General features: G+C 36.5%; 1 long non-coding RNA gene across 1 annotated transcript; it reads right to left on the bottom strand.

Moving 5' to 3' along the window:
• Positions 1-7,857: 7,857 nt before the first annotated feature.
• On the bottom strand, positions 7,858-11,392 carry LOC127509760 (uncharacterized). Its single transcript, XR_007929361.1, has 3 exons — positions 11,289-11,392; positions 11,079-11,164; positions 7,858-7,990 (listed from the first exon to the last, which is right to left on the bottom strand). It is a non-coding gene; the product is annotated as an uncharacterized LOC127509760 (long non-coding RNA).
• Positions 11,393-18,489: the final 7,097 nt, after the last annotated feature.

Here is an 18,489-nt window from a genome sequence, read left to right as displayed (position 1 = left end):
GCCAAAAAGGAGAAGAACTACTAGGATGGAAAGAATGAAGATGGATTAAGGCTAAAGAGATGATTAAATTACCAAGGCAGCAACAGAAAATGAATTTGAAATTGATTATGCTTATAAAACAATCATATGTTTTGAGTACTTTTATGGGTGAAATGGAACAGATTACAAACGAGGTTGAAGCTTTGACAATGGAAGCTTCAGCGCCGGTTGTATCTGAAAATTGTGTTCAAGGGTTAAAAGGCTAAAACGATGTCTAAATAGAAGTGATATTTTTCCTGCTGAATTAATGGAAACTAACCGAAATGTATGTTTTTATTATATCCAGAAGTGTTAATCGAAACTAACCGAGATGTATGTTTTTATTTTAACTAGGAGTGTTAAAGGGAACTAATGTGAAGGTCTCAAGTTCAAGTGATTACAGTGTGTCAAAATTCGTAGAATGTGACACAGACTACAAAAGGTGTTGTTTAGCAGGTTGCAGCTGAACTTTGTTTCTTATATTTTGCATGAAACAGGAAACAGTGCAGTATTAGGGGCTGTACTCCTGTGTACAAATAAGGAAATGTTTATGTTGGGAAAAGGATGTGATCTTTGGAGACTATATATTGAAAACATTGTAACAGAAGGTTGCCACACCTCGGATGAAGACTTTCTCGTCTTTATGTTCTGTTTTTTTTTATTCTGTATCTTGTTATTAACCAGAAACCATTGTATTTGGTGAGCATCGGATCCTGACTGAGCTGGTGCGGACTCCACCTTGAAATCTCTAATTGTCATGCAACGCTCTCAATCCAATTAATCGGAAGGTAAGGCCAAATCTTTTGTTGCAGAAAAGGATTGTAGAGATGTGTGTTTGAAAATTTAGTGATTGAGGGGGATAATAAATACAACAATATAGTAATTTTTACACAATAGTTGGGTTAAATAAAACTGGTTAAGCAGGTTGGGCAAACATTTAAAACAACCCAGTCGCTGGGTTTGTCCATTTTCAACCCAACTTTGGTTGTTTTTAACCCAGCATTTTTAGTGTAACAATAATGGAAAGTATGTCACAGTATCACCCTGTTTGGACTTTGCTTTCTGTTTTGCACCATTTCCTGCCAGTCTGCCATCATAGTTATGCATTTCAATTCACTAACTTGCAATTCGGATCAATATCAGTTATTTTGGATATACTGTATATCAGGTACAGTATGGCAAATTTTCTCAAGAAAAAAAAAATCTCTCAACTAATGCTGTAAAATATACATGGGAATCAGTTGGTACTACATTGAAGGTTAAAAATAACTGATTTGTATACAAACTTAAATTACACAAAGAATTTTTTATAATAATAAAGTTATAATAGGCCTACTAACTTTAAATTTATTTCTACTCCAATTCGTTTTTTTTTTTTTAAATATAAACATTTAAATGGTGGCTGTCAACTTGACGGATTTCTTCAAACATAATATAGGCTATTGAAGAACATTAAAAATTATAATTAATATGTAATATGGTGTATATATTTAGCTAAATGCTCCTTTCTAAAGATATTTTTTCTAGCTGACTAACGAGTTTATGGTCACTGAATATGTTTGTTCTGAGGTAAATATGACGTGACATTGTTTACAAGCTGTTTTATTAACGTCTTTCCGCGGTTGAAACACTGATTACGCGATTATACGAGACATGATACGGATTTCGTTAAGTTGTACTCTATCTTTTATCATACCTTGACAGTGGTATAACTTTGTTTTAAAAAGTGGGTGGGACAGGAGGAATGTGTGTGTTTTGGTGTATAGTAATTGTATTATTACAATAATAAATGCACAAAATTTATTGACATAGACCTCATTTTTAATATGATAGGTTCATCCTTATATCTACTATATTGTTAGTCTGGGTTCTGGGTTCTTATCTGCCCTCTTATAATTTATTTAATTTTTTTCTCATTAAAACCAAAGATGTTCATCAGTGATTGTATATCAAGAGCAGAGACACGTTTATGTGCATTTTGTTTTGTGATTTCACTGGAACGAATAGAGAGTCTCCGCAACAGCGTAGATTGAAGCGCTCGTCCGTGTGAAGACTGCGCACTGTGCACGAGCGTCAAGAGAACATTGTTGCGCCACTAATAGCGGCAATGAGCAACATGATTTCAAAAACAACAGATCGCCTATTATTTAACACAAACGAACAAATTGCTAATCAACTAGAGACGTTTCTTTTGTATTAGCTACATCCGTACCGCGAGAAGTTTCAAAAAGTGGTGGGGACAATATCGACCCGTCCCACCCGCAAATTACGCCTATGTACCTTGAGATGTTCATTCATGTTTATTTCGCGCTGTAACTGGCATTAAAGCGGAGGATAGGATCAGTTCACGAGCGCGTCAGGCTGCCGCTTCTCTTGAACTGAGGCAGCGATCTCACTCCACATTAGAAAAAGTGAGGAAACCGATTGCCTTAAAATTTTCAAGTAAAGTAAAGTAGTGTATTAATTTTTAGTTGTCGTAACTTAATTCAGTTAAGTAAAGAGAACTTGTTGGTTAAGTTCTGTTAACTCAAAATCATTAGTTGGGTTAACTTATTACTAGTGTTCACATTACTAGGAAAATCTTAGGAAACCGATTGCCTTAAAATTTTCAAGTAAGCTGAACTAAAAAATATAAGTTAAGACAAAAAGCAACAACAGATCTTAGGCAAAACATTATTTATTGCTCATCAATTTTCTTCAGACACTACAATGTCCCAAACAATGCCATTCTGGCACCCCTAAATTCTAAACATTTTTCATTAATGTAACAATATGCATTACAAATCATGACTGATGAATAAACCAATAATACTAACAGTCTTTTTACAAGAAACTGAATAGCTGACCATGAAACAAAAATCAATGTTAGCTTAATTTTGACAGTTTAAACTTTGGCAGGTGACAATTTAACGCTTTAATTAAAAAGAATGTTGACTTTAGTGCAACCGCAAGATTAAAGAGATAGTTCACAAAAAAATGAAATTCTCTCATCATTTACTCACCCTCATGACGTCACAAACCCATAAGACTTTGGTTAGACTTTGAAACATAAATGAAGATATTTTTAATGAAATCTGAGAGGTTTCTGTCCCTCCAACTGAAAGTCCAGGTAACCAAAACTTAAAAGATCCAAAAAGTTTTCCAGCCTGTTTTCTTTAAAAATATCTAAATTTGTGTTTGAAAGACTAACCAAAGTCAAACAACATGAGAGTGAAAAACTAATGACAGAATTTACATTTTTGGGTGAACTAAGCCTTTAACAGCCTTTGCTTACATCAACAGAAGGGTTTTAAGTGAATGTAGTTTTGGTTTCAGAGAATTGTGTCCAAGGGAAAGAAAAACTCCAAATTTGGCACATATCAGCCCAAAAATTAGTCACATGTCACCTGGAAGGTTTTCAAGTTTATTCATGACAATGGCTCAGTCTAGAATAATGCTGTGCATGAAGACTCCAAATGTAGTTCTTGTGGAGGAAGAATCCTGGCTGTCTTCTGTTATCACGGTCAGAGTCCCCAAGAAGGGTGTCGCCAGCCTGCAGTCCAGATCTTTCACCCATAGAAAACATTTGGCGCATCATAAAGAGGAAGATGCGACAAAGAAGACCTAAGAAAGTTGAGCAACTAGAAACCTGTATTAGACAAGAAAGGGACAACATTCCTATTCCTAAACTTGAGCAACTTGTCTCCTCAGTCCCCAGACGTTTGCAGACTGTTATAAAAAGAAGAGGTGATGCCGCACAGTGGTAAACATGGCCTTGTCCCAACTTTTTTGAGATGTGTTGATGCCATGAAATTTAAAATCAACTTATTTTTCCCTTAAAATGATACATTTTCTCAGTTTAAACATTTGATATGTCATCTATGTTGTATTCTGAATAAAATATTGAAATTTGAAACTCATCATTGCATTCTGTTTTTATTCACAATTTGTGCAGTGTCCCAACTTTTTGGGAATCAGGTTTGTACTTGCATGAACTGTAAAACATCATGCAGTATATATAGTCTTGACATTTTACAGCCCATTCTCAACCTAACCACAGGCACTACTCTTCACCATGATGGTAATCCTAAAAACTTCAACATCACAGAAACACCATTACATACCAAAATAACAGAACATTAAACAATAACACATCTTCCCCTGTATTAATCTAGTGCAAAAAAACACACAAAATAACACTCAATTCCAACATTTACAGTGGGGACGGAAACTATTCAGACCCCCTTAAATTTTTCACTCTTTGTTATATTGCAGCCATTTGCTAAAATCATTTAAGTTCTTTTTTTTTTTTCCTCATTAATGTACACACAGCACCCCATATTGACAGAAAAACACAGAATTGTTGACATTTTTGCAGATTTATTAAAAAAGAAAAACTGAAATATCACATGGTCCTAAGTATTCAGACCCTTTGCTGTGACACTCATATATTTAACTCAGGTGCTGTCCATTTCTTCTGATCATCCTTGAGATGGTTCTACACCTTCATTTAAGTCCAGCTGTGTTTGATTATACTGATTGGACGTGATTAGGAAAGCCACACACCTGTCTATATAAGACCTTACAGCTCACAGTGCATGTCAGAGCAAATGAGAATCATGAGGTCAAAGGAACTGCCTGAAGAGCTCAGAGACAGAATTGTGGCAAGGCACAGATCTGGCCAAGGTTACAAAAAAAATTCTGCTGCACTTAAGGTTACTAAGAGCACAGTGGCCTCCATAATCCTTAAATGGAAGACGTTTGGGATGACCAGAACCCTTCCTAGAGCTGGCCGTCCGGCCAAACTGAGCTATCGGGGGAGAAGAGCCTTGGTGAGAGAGGTAAAGAAGAACCCAAAGATCACTGTGGCTGAGCTCCAGAGATGCAGTCGGGAGATGGGAGAAAGTTGTAGAAAGTCAACCATCACTGCAGCCCTCCACCAGTCGGGGCTTTATGGCAGAGTGGCCCGACGGAAGCCTCTCCTCAGTGCAAGACACATGAAAAAACACCTGAAGGACTCCAAGATGGTGAGAAATAAGATTCTCTGGTCTGATGAGACCAAGATGAGAACTTTTTGGCCTTAATTCTAAGCGGTATGTGTGGAGAAAACCAGGCACTGCTCATCACCTGTCCAATACAGTCCCAACAGTGAAGCATGGTGGTGGCAGCATCATGCTGTGGGGGTGTTTTTCAGCTGCAGGGACAGGACGACTGGTTGCAATCGAGGGAAAGATGAATGCGGCCAAGTACAGGGATATCCTGGACGAAAACCTTCTCCAGAGTGCTCAGGACCTCAGACTGGGCCGAAGGTTTACCTTCCAACAAGACAATGACCCTAAGCACACAGCTAAAATAACGAAGGAGTGGCTTCACAACAACTCCGTGACTGTTCTTGAATGGCCCAGCCAGAGCCCTGACTTAAACCCAATTGAGCATCTCTGGAGAGACCTAAAAATGGCTGTCCACCAACGTTTACCATCCAACCTGACAGAACTGGAGAGGATCTGCAAGGAGGAATGGCAGAGGATCCCCAAATCCAGGTGTGAGAAACTTGTTGCATCTTTCCCAAAAAGACTCATGGCTGTATTAGATCAAAAGGGTGCTTCTACTAAATACTGAGCAAAGGGTATGAATACTTAGGACCATGTGATATTTCAGTTTTTCTTTTTTAATAAATCTGCAAAAATGTCAACAATTCTGTGTTTTTCTGTCAATATGGGGTGCTGTGTGTACATTAATGAGGAAAAAAAATGAACTTAAATGATTTTAGCAAATGGCTGCAATATAACAAAGAGTGAAAAATTTAAGGGGGTCTGAATACTTTCCGTACCCATTGTATGTTCACAAGTTCACAGCAAAGCATGCTGTGAACTTCAAATCTGCTGAAACTCAGTTTAATGTTGAATGGACTCTTCTGATAATGTCGGTAACATCGGCATGGATGACTTCACTTTATATCTCTCAGTAAACTTAAAAATAATAATTTATGGATAAGGGTTTACTGAAAAATTTTCAGCCACACAAAAATAAAACTAAACTCCTCATTCAGAAAATGTAATTGTTTTAAAGGGATAGTTCACCCAAAAATGAAAATTTGATGTTTATCTGCTTAACGTTACCCCCAGGGCATCCAAGATGAAGGTGACTTTGTTTCTTCAGTAGAACACAAATGATGATTTTTAACTCCAACCGTTGCGGTCTGTCAGTCATATAATGCTTGTCAATGGGAACTCCATCTATAAGAGTCAAAAAAACATGCACAGACAAATCCAAATTAAACCCTGCGGCTCGTGACGACACATTGATGTCCTAAAACACGAAACGATCGGTTTGTGCGAGAAACCGAACAGTATTTATATCATTTTTTTTTTTTATCTCTAATACACCAATTGCGTTGAGCGCATGCACAGCATCCGGTGCGTGAGGTGTGTACGCGCTCTGGCGTAGTTTAAAGGATTAGTTCACTTTCAAATAAAATTTTCCTGATAATTTACTCACCCCCATGTCATCCAAGATCTTCATGTCTTTCTTTCTTCGGTTGAAAAGAAATTAAGGTTTTTGATGAAAACATTCCAGGATTATTCTCCTTATAGTGGATTTCAGTGGTCTCTCCAGACAGTTGAAGTTCAAAATTACAGTTTCAGTGCAGCTTCAAAGGGCTTTAAACGATTCCAGACGAGGAATAAGGGTCTTATCTAGTGAAACGAAAGGTCATTTTCTAAAAAAATACAAACACAAATGATCGCCTTGCACATGCTTCCGCTTTCCATATTCTTCAAAAAACGGAACTGGCGCCCCATTCGTTCTGTAAGTTGAATAGGGAAGGGTAGGACATACAGCGTAAGATTTTTGAAGAATACGGAACCATTTGGAGAGACCAGTGTGTCGTCACGAGCCGCAGGGTTTAATTTGGATTTGTCTGTGCATGTCTGTTTGACTCTTATAGATGGAGTTACCATTGACAAGCATTTTACGACTGACAGACCGCAACGGTTGGAGTTAAAAATCATCATTTGTGTTCTACTGAAGAAACAAAGTCACCTTCATCTTGGATGCCCTGGGGGTAAGCAGATAAACATCAAATTTTCATTTTTTTGGTGAACTATCCCTTTAGGTTGCATCAATGATTTAACAGACTTTAATTGCACCGTACTCAGTCTTTAAAAGTTAGTAGTACTATCCGGGTTTACAGTGCAGAAGATTCACTTCAACACAGAGTTTGATCTGAATCGAGACAGATTCACTTCAGCACAGAGTTTGATCTGAATCAGGACAGATTCACTTCAACACAGAGTTTGATCTGAATCGGGACAGATTCACTTCAACACAGAGTTTGATCTGAATCAGGACCGATTCACTTCAACACAGAGTTTGATCTGAATCAGGACAGACTGATGTATATTACTCACCTCTGAAGATACTTTCAGGACTGAAATGAGTCTGTAATGAAAGAAAAAATACTTGGAGATTAATTAATAATGTTCATTAGGAATTAACTGATTAATGCTGTAAGAGTTTATTGTGTTTATGTTTCTGATGCATCTGTACAGGTAAGAACATCATTTCTGTTTGGTTTAAATATGAGAATATAAATGTGTTGAGAGAAAAATCAAGATAATTTACTCCATCAGCAGAATCACAGATGATCTCATGATTCAGATTCACGCAGTGAGAAGTAACGAGACGATCAGATGGTACAGACGTCGCTGGATCACTCAGTTTGTGTGGATCTGATGGATCTGTGATCAGACGCCAATCCTGCTCCGAAATAAGAGGATTAAATAATGTATTTCTGTGTGTGTGTGTGTGTGTGTGTGTGTGTGTGTGTGTGTAATGGTGTAGTTTGAGGACAGAAACACACCTCTGAATACCAGCTCTGCTCACAGTCTCCACTGACTGTGTGATTCAGTAAATCATCATGAAGTCTGTATTCAAACCCGCCGTCAGTCCTAATCTCTCCACACGACACACTGATGTTGTGCATTATTTAATGCTGACAAGAGAGGAAAATGTTTAAACCACACGTTAATATACTGCTTGACTGTATAGTGTTTTAGAACAAACATATATGGAAAAGGTGTATGCTGATCTCATATCAGGTCTTCTAAAATGTAGGAATTACAGCAGGCAGAAGATGGCGCTACTGAGATAGTAAAAGTGAAATTAAGTGTAGACCTCTGCAAAATCAGGAAAACCTTAATAAAAAATGCAAACACAAATCAATATTTGTTACTAAAGAAACCTTAATAAATTCTTCAAAAGAAACACACACACACACACACACACACAAGATGAAATATGGATATTTAATATAGATAATTCAATGTGGAAAAGTTAAAGAATCAGTTAGTGAGATCAGTGGAAAAAACTTTTTACTTCGGGAAAACTGAAATATTTAGCAGAATTTGGTCCTCTAATATCATTTTCAATTGTTTTTATTTTTTTATTTTTATTTATTTTATTTTATTTTTTTATGGGACAACACAACATTCAATGTGCTCATTTGCTTGAGTAATAATTATATCGAGCGTATGATTTACTTGAGTCAAAACAATGGAAGCTAGTTTACGCCATGTAGCCTACTAAAAAATAAAAAAAAGTAACTGCGACTTTTTATCTCACAATTGCTAGTTACAAAGTCAGAAATGCGAGATATAAAGTCGCAATTCTGGCTTTTTTTTTTTTTTTTTTTAGCGGCAGAAACAAGCTTCTTTAAAACAAGCTTCTTTAAAAGTCACAAACGCATTGTTTTTCCTAAATATTTTACACATGAACATCACCTTCAATATCGTTTGACAATAGTTCATATGCCTGCAAATCATACACAATAAAACTGTTTTTAAACGGATATTATTAACACCTTTCATACATTAAGCGAGTCCTTGGTCAAATTAAGTGATGAGAGCCGCAAGAAACTCCTCGTCAACAACTGGATTGTGAAGCAGGGACGGCGAGAGTGAAGCTATTTATGTACAGAAGTTAGATGAAGGAGAAGTCACACTGAAAAAGCGCTCACTCTCTAACTGTGATTGGTAGGTATTGGGTAAGGGGAGGAGCCTGAAGCAGGGAGGGAGAATCCCTTTATTTGATGATGTTAGAGGAGGGAGGGAGGAGAAGTCACACTGAAAAAGCGCACACACTCTGATTGTTATTGGTTGGTAAGGGGAGGAGTCTGAAGAAGGGAGGAAAATCCCTTTATTTGATGATGTTAGAGGAGGCAGGAAGGAGAAGTCACACTGAAAAAGCACACACACTCTAAAGCTGTGTCCCAATTCAGGGGCTGCGCACTTCGGAGTGCATGACAGGGGTGGGGCTTTGGAGTGGAGGGTTGCCAGGTCTGCGCAACAAAACCATCCCAAAAGTAGCGTAATCACAGCACAAGTGTAAAAGTATCCCAATCCCAGACGTGGCAACAGTGAGCCGAGCGTCGTTACATGGCTAGTGACTGTGTGACAGACAGCTGACATTTGACGTTTGTGTGTGCATTTTAAAGTTTTATGACTTTCTATTGGGTTTTGACATGCTTCACTGCCGGCGACGACGGGACACTGGACCAAAATATGTATGGTTAAACTATGTAATGTTAGTTTTATATCGTTAGCAACTAGTTAACCTTGTTTGTTTTTTATGTTAAATGAAACGATAACTGTGAAAATATATACATTCATATTTATACATTTACTCATATTTAAGCTGTATTTAAGTCTAAATTTAAAGTACAGTACTTTAGGATTTTATTCAACTGCACTCCATCTCAGAGACAAATATTGTATTTATGAAAAACTGACGTTTTGGACATCATGGATATTACAGTTTGATTTAGATATTACATATTGAAATATGGAAAATAAAGGAAAATAAACCCACAGATTGGTGTTCTCTCTGAACTTCATCCGCCTGAGGGTGTGGTTTGCTGGTCTATAGACAAACACACAGAGCAGCTACTACACAGATCAAATGCCAACCCGCAGAAGTGTTGAGGTCAAGATGCCTCTATTTAATGCGCTGTTCATTCAGACTTTCTTTCTGCTCTCACTGACCACTGACCCATCGTTTTCACTTCACCACAGATCCGCTCATCACAGGTAGGACATATGTTGTTTGAAAAAGATTTTGATTGGCAGGTTTATAAAGTATATTGTTCTTAAGGCGAGACAAAAACGCTGTTTTTTGATACACCTGTCAATTTTGAGACTGTTTTTTTTTTTTTTTTTTTTTTTTTTTTTTTACAGACCTGTGGAAAGAAAACATATGTCAAAAAACAAAACAAGAATTTTGAAACTGCATCCAATGTTCAGATTTTTGTTCTAGAAATGTATGCAAATTAGCGCATATTTAATTAAAGCCTCATTTGTCTATTTAAACATAACATTTTAGAAAACTTGTATTACAATTTTATTTTTTTTTTTTTATTTACAATTCTTAATGTAATCAATCAACTGGGAAAGAAGCTTATGGTGATAACTATTAGTTTTTTTTTTTAACCCTATATTCACCTGCAATGTCTTGCCTTGAGCAGGCTCTGTTCTTTCAGATATTAAATGCTAAATGTTTACGAAATACGTACTCGATTTTGCGTATAAAGAGCTCGCAGAATGAAAGCATGAACTTGTGGTATGTGCCATGAGCTCGGGATCGAACATCTTTTGTCTGTACAAAAGTTTTGTCTGTACATTAAAAATCATTTAAGCAACATGAGTGATTAAATGACGGCAGTTTCACATCTTGTAGATTACACACATTAAATACACTCATTGCTATGAGAAATAACGTTGTCATTATTGCAAACTTCCGCATCTATCCCGATACAGAAGTGTTTGTGGTTCAAGTAGCCTAAAACATGATGCGAATGTCCGGGCATGTCCCATGTTGGCAAGGTGGTGTCACAGACACGCCAGGCTCTACCCAATCACTACGCACTCCCTCTCCTGAGTACTGACAAGCCACACCTGACGCTCATTCACACTCATCACCACAGCCACATAAAAGACACGCCAGATCACTCAGTCACTGTCCGGTCTCGTTAACACATACCAGTGTTATACTTACCTCCAGGACTCCCGAAAAAAATGACTACTTACCTGTCTCCTGTGATCCCTTGTGTCTCCACGTCTCCTGTGATCTCCAGTGTGTTCGTCTGTTCCACGCCTCTCTGCATCCTCGCTTCCTAGAACAACACAGACAAGTATCAGTTCCAGTTCCACGTCTCGTCAACTCTATCATCTGCTACAACTCACCTGCACTCTGCTTGCACGCTCTGTTTTACCTCAAATAAACCTGATTACCCTTACCTGTGTCTCCGCTCCCTTCTGTACGTAACAGGTGGGCTGTAGAAAAAAAGAAAAAAGATCAGGTTTGTCGGGACACAGCCCCACCCCAGAGTTTGACCTGTTCCTCAGAGCTCCTGCAGCCCAAACATAGTGAGAAAACACGCTTTAGTTCAACAGGTCACTATCTGCTCTCCGCCTTATCACTTATTTCGACCAGGGATCCGTTTAAGGTATGAAATAATTTTAAATACAGTTTGTCCGTAAAAAATGGGGGATGATAAAATGTTAACGAAAAAATGTTTAGTTTTTCCACTGGCATCTCAGTTTTTTTAACACAAGCAATAAAGGAACGTGTCGAAAATTCCCAGGTGAAAAAAGCACACTTCCATAGAACTGGGCTAAAGGCGCCTTTGATTTTATTTTCCTCTAAACCACTACTTGCCGCAGCACTTTCCTAAATATCCGCTTTTCAAATTTCAAATTGCAAATTTGTCTGACCCTTGACGCGATCCTTGATTCTGAGGTAGTTTGATTTAATATTTGATGTTTTTTAAAATGTTGTTGATTAAAGTAGCAAATAAGAATCCATTAAATTAATGTTTGTATTGTTGTATTTTTAGACAAAGGTCTTCTTAATGATTTTCAGTTTTGTTTAAGGTAATTCAAGCAATAGTTTTTCAATAACTGGTGAATATGTAAAAGTATTTGGGGTAAAAAGCGCCGCTGATGTTGGGGCAAAAAGCACAATATAATTAACATGATAATGAATAGCTGGCTGACTTTTCCATTTCTTGACATGGTTAGATTCAGATAACAAATATCATATATCAAATTGGATATCCATCTTAGAGATAATACCCATATTTATGAAACAATCATATTTTAAAATATATTAATCATATCATAATAACATATTAATTGTAAATTGTAAATCTATTTTCATATTTTATATATAAACATATATTACATGGGCCTATTATGATAGTATATCAATTTTTTTTTTTATTATTTTATTTATCAAAATAAACAGAAAATAATACAAACTTTGCTAAAGTGATTCTTTTGAACAAGTATTAACCTAGTCGTTATTAAAAACATTATTTTAGCTAAAGTATTTGTATGAATACTGTGTGCCTTTTACCCCATGCTGGGGGGCCTTTTACCCCTCACCACCTCATACATTTATAAGATTTTTTAAACAAAATTAACCACTTTATGATTTTTTTCCACACAAAATATGTTGCTTCATCAACAATACAAACATATATATTTTTCCTGCAATCATACACTTTGAGAGAGGTGAAAAGCACAATTTTTCTTAAGGTGTGCCTTTAGCCCCGTTGTACTACTTAAAGTGCTCTACTTCACACACTAATTTTGTACTTAATATAGCCTACTAAAAATTCTTTTTAAGAACATCTAAGTGTACTCAACTGTGCTATTTTGAAACACCATGAATATGTATTTAGTTACTACTTGTAGTAGAGAGCAGGGACGAAAGAACCATTTTTCACAAAAATGTAATTTTAAAAGATAATGTTTTAGACAGCGATATATTTTTGCTGTGCTCAATAACTCACAAGTGTGGTTTATCAATATCAGGTGGTATTTTGTACAAATGTAGAACGGCTTCAGTATAATTTCACTTTGAACATAAATTGCACATTGTTACTTTCGAGCCCGTCAGTTGGGACGAAAGTAACAACAACACAAGCTAGATTTTTTTTGTGTATGTCTTGTTTTTATTAAATATACCTGACTATGACCTTGTTAATATGTAACTGCAAACATATTTTGTCCTTTAACTTTGCAAAAAAAAAAAAAAATTACATTTTCATTTTAAATTGAGAATTTGAGTTTCATCAAATGTTTCAAAAGTAACCAGACAGTACAAACTTGAATTGTTTAGAATATATATATATATATATATATATATATATATTTTTTTTTTTGGCAATGTCAATTTATTTTATAAAACATTTTTTCAACAGTATGAACAATATGAAAATTAGCATAATATAAATTCTCAACATAGTGTTACAGTAGTCTTGTTTCCAACCCAGCTGTTTTTATGCATAAATTCAAAATATGCATAAAAACATCTGAATAGAAACACTGCAAATTCATAGGTGGATGTGGAAAAGCTAAGGTATGGCTAAAAACTAAACGTGACTATGGTAAATGTAAACAGATCGAGTGAATAAATGGTGACATACAGAAATCAGCAACAGATGTGTCCAGAAACGTCCTCTCTGTCTTTCTAACCCTCACTCTTGGCATATTCTGCTAGTATAATATGACAAAAACATGTTTTAATAAATGCTGCAGTGCAGAGAAAGCCACCACATTAGCAGTGGGACAAAAGAAACACTTGTTGTCACTGCAGCGGGACAAAAGTAACAACTCCTGATATTTAATCCCGATTTACTTTAATACTGAAACATTCTGACAAGGCAAACTTCAGGATGTGTTACAACACTTAATAACCTGTAGATTGATCATTATTGTGACACATGAAATGAGAAACACAACTTGTAATTAGAAAAAAAAGTACCGCTTCAGCAATTTATTTACCGTACTCGAAAACTGCTTTCCGGACCTAACCGCAGGAAACGATGATGAAATCACATGGTATTTGGCAGCTCCGCCAAGGGTTGCGTGCTGAATCTTGTTTTTATTAAACATACCTATGACCTTGTTAATATGTAACTGCAAACATATTTTGTCCTTTATCTTTGCAAAAAAAAAGATTAAATTACATTTTCATTTTAAATTGAGAATTTGAGTTTCATCAAATATTTCAAAAGAATTTGAGTTTCATCAAATATTTTTTGGGGGGCAATGACAATTTATTTTATAAAACATTTTTTCAACAGTATGAACAATATGAAAATTAAAAAATACATTAGCATAATAATAATAATAATAATATTTAATTTATATAGCGCTTTTCCAGAGCTCAAAGCGCTTTACAAACAAAACATGAACAAGAAAAACACAAATTCTCAACATAATGTTACAGTAGTCTTGTTTCCAATCCAGCTGTTTTTTATGCAAAAATTCCAAATATGCATAAAAACATCTGAATAGAAACACTGCAAATTCATAGGTGGATGTGGAAAAGCTAAAGTATGGCTAAAAACTAAACGTGACTATGGTAAATGTAAACAGATTGAGTGAATAAATGGTGACAGAAATCAGCAACAGATGTGTCCAGAAACATCTGGCTGAATCAGACCTCTTTCTGACCCTCACTCTTGACATATTCTGCTAGTATAATATGATAGAAGCATGTTTTAATATTAAGATTAGAAATGATAGAAGATGAGACTTAATATTTTCACTGCTTTAAAGGCACATCATTACATCTTTGATAAGTATTTAAAGCGAAACACATTTTTTGAGATGTGAACAGATATGTCCAGGCTGCACATCACTGAAAACACTAAAGGTACTCATTAACTTTATCCATAAGTGGAAATTAGTTATTTTTGCATTTTTTAGAGTAATTTCTGTCTTCCGGTTTGAAAAGCAAAGTCGGAGCAACATCAGGTCTTCTGAAGTCAATGTATAATACCGGCAAGATCCGGAGTGGTGATTGGCCGCCACGATTCCAGTTGGGTTGGAGTCAACCATTTCTGAGCGCTTCTCTGCATTTATTCATGGAAAAGAGCTCATTAATTCTAATTATTCAGGAGAACGAACTCTTTTAATCCAAGCACTGCTCTGTATTACACATGAGATGGCATTACATCGATTCAAATGACACACGCGGTCCATTCACTTCTGCCTGTTCAACTGCGTTATTGTCCCTCAGGCACATATTTCCTCAGTAACACAAAAGTGCTGTTTGCATTTCCCTGTGATGCATTTAGAGCTGCAGTTTGACCAAACACATAGGAAATATCACTGTAACAATATTTAAAGGGGTGATGACATGAGAAACCAAATTTGCCTTGATCTTTTAGCATATAAAAGGTCTTTGTACCATTAAAACTTCCTGCAAGTTTCATAGCTTAAGACGTCCTCCCCATTATAAACGAAGCATTTATTTAATCAAGCTCCAAATACGGCTCGTTCTGGATACTATGGGGGTCACCTAGCACAAGTCATTTGCATATGATCGCCTCCAGTGCAAGCATGCAAACATGCAGATTAACATAATTATTATTAATAGTCTTAATGTGCACGTACTTCAGGGGTCTCCATGCAGCATTCATGTTCTTGCTCAGTGTGTTATAGCGTCTAGAAGCAGGAACACTTCAGAATCGGACAGCAATAAAAGTGGGTTTATTTAGCAAAGGAACACAGAACAACTAAACCAAAGTACACATAGACAAACATAAGAACAGACAAGGAGTGCAGGGAAGTGAGTCCATTTAAAGGGAGTGATAACGATGTGATCCAGGTGCGGGGGATCCGTGATGATAGGGAGTTGATTTGAAGTGCGTGCAGGTGTGAGACAGGGAGGATGATGGGAAATGGAGTCCAGGGGAGACGTGAACTGTAACACAGTGGGCATTGCACCACAATTGCACCTGTGAGTGTTTATAGCAATCATATTTTATTTGATAATACGCATTTTTATGAATTGTCATTTTAAGGGTCTTTACAATATTACTTTTTATCACCTGCTAATATAAACACCTTCTTATAAGCAAATTATGAAAATATGTTGCCTCGTTTCTAGTACATGTGATACATGAGTACAATTTTGCCATATCAATGCTGCGTCTTCAAATATGACCTGTGCATAGATTTTGTCTGTGGTACACCCTATCATTTCATTACCCGATAATTAGGCAACAATAACCCGTTTTCAAGTGTCTTGTGTTAAATGACATGAGATACCACATATATAATTTATTCGAAATATTTTCACACTTTTCATGATGTGGACACGGGCTGATCCATTCTTGGTTGTTGTGGAGATGGTTCATTTTCATCTGATTCTGGCTCAAACATGTAAGGCTCGTCCAGAGACTGTAGTGCTCATATACGTGATGAAAATATTAGATATTTTAAATATTCTTCTGTGATTGTCCCTTGTTTATTGTGTCATAGAATTATATTTTTTAAAACACATCAAGGTGCCCTCGACTCTGTTTTTTCCTCTGCTCATATGTTAATATTCATTATTCTGTATACAGTGGTGGTCATAATTATTGACACCCTTGGTAAATATAATCAAAGATGACTATAAAAATAAATCTGCATTGTTTATCCTTTTGATCTTTAATTCATAAAATTAGCAAAAATCTAACCTTTCATTGAAGGAAAAGAATTGAAAGTGGGGGGAAAATCACATTATGAAATAAATGTTTTTCTCCAAAACACGTTGGCCACAATTATTGGCACCCTTGTATTCAATACTTTTTGCAACCTCCTTTTGCCAAGATAACAGCTCTGAGTCTTCTCCTATAATGCCTGATGAGTTTGGAGAACACCTGACTAGAGATCAGAGACCATTCCTTCATGCAGAATCTCTCCAGATCCTTCAGATTCCCAGCTCCATGTTGGTGCTTCTTCTCTTCAGTTCACTCCACTAATTTTCTTTAGGGTTCAGGTCAGCGGACTGGGACAGCCATGGCAGAAGCTTCATTTTGTGCTCAGTGACACATTTTTGTGTTGATTTTGATGTTTGTTTTGGATCATTGTCCTGATGGAAGATCCAACCACGGCCCATTATTGGATTTCTAGCAGAAGCGGTCAGGTTTTGATTTTTTTATCTGTTGGTATTTGATAGAATCCATGATGCCATGTATCTGAACAAAATGTCCAGGACCTCCAGCAGAAAAATAGGCCCACAGCATTAAAGATCCAGCAGCATATTTAACCGTGGGCATGGGGTACTTTATATCCATGTGTGCACCAAACCCATCTGGTGGGTTTGCTGCCAAAAAGCTCTTTTTTTAGTTTCATCTGACCATAGAAGCCGATTCCGTTTGAAGTTCTTACAGCCACTTTCTATTTTGTGAAGCTCAACAATCTTTTGCTGCACATCAGAACTATATTCTTTGGTTTTACTCATTGTGATGAATGATTACGGGAATTTGGCATTTGTGTTTCCTCATGTTTATACTCCTGTGGAGCAGGAAGTCATGGCTGGACAATTTCATGTTCATGATCACCCTGGTGTGCTAAAAAAATGTAAATATGAATGGGAATATACTTCAGAGATATTTTACACATAAAAAATTCTAGGGGTGCCAATAATCGTGGCCAACGTGTTTTGGAGAAAAAACATTTATTTCATAATGTGATTTTCCCCCCACCTTCAATTCTTTTCCTTCAATGAAAGGTTAGATTTTTGCTAATTTTATGAATTAAAGATCAAAAGCATAAACAATGCAAATTTATTTTTATAGTCATCTTTGATCATATTTACCAAGGGTGCCAATAATTATGACCACCACTGTAATGTGTGTTGTAGTTCTGTTTTATTGGTTGTTGCCCTACCCCCACCCCCACCCCTACACTCCCACTTTTCCAGAGCTTTACACGCCCATTTTTTGAGACTTTTTCCAGCTCTGAGGTGTGAAAGACAGGGCTAAAACAGGGGGTTTCATCATACTTTAAAGGTTTAATGTTTGTTTAATGAAAACACTCTGTTTTCAGTTTTGGATCATGGACATCATGAACATGACGTGTGGAGAGATTCAGTCCTCAGTGGGGTTTGTGTTCGTGATTCTGCCTGTGATACTGAATCAAACATTCAATGGAGACTGTGAACAGAGCTGGTATACAGAGGTGATTGTTACACACACACACACACACTGACTGTGAGCAGAGCTGGTATTCAGAGGTGACTGTCCTCATATTTTAGGTTTACGTCGTAATACCAGTGTAATACCCATGTCATTACACAAATTTGTGTCCATACATCATGAAAACATGCACACACACTGATCTGATTGTCTTGTGTTTGTTCAGGATAAGCGTCTGATCGCAGATCCATCAGATCCACACAAACTGATGTATCCAGTGACGTCTGTATCATCTGACCATCTCGTCACTTCTGACTGTGTGAATCTGAATCATGAGATCATCTGTGATTCTGCTGATGGAGTAAATCAACTCAGTCTCTCTCAACATTCATCAGTTTTCATATTGAAACAGAAATGATGATTGTGAATTTTTATAACTATGTATCATTAGAGCTGCAGTTCAACAAACACACTAAACTCATGCAGCATTAGAACTTCAAAACTCTTCACACATT

The sequence above is a fragment of the Ctenopharyngodon idella genome, chromosome 3 (assembly GCF_019924925.1).
Source record: "Ctenopharyngodon idella isolate HZGC_01 chromosome 3, HZGC01, whole genome shotgun sequence".
Taxonomy (NCBI): Eukaryota; Metazoa; Chordata; class Actinopteri; order Cypriniformes; family Xenocyprididae; genus Ctenopharyngodon; species Ctenopharyngodon idella.
Note: the sequence above shows the minus strand (reverse complement) of the source record. Positions and strands in the feature narration are given on the sequence as shown.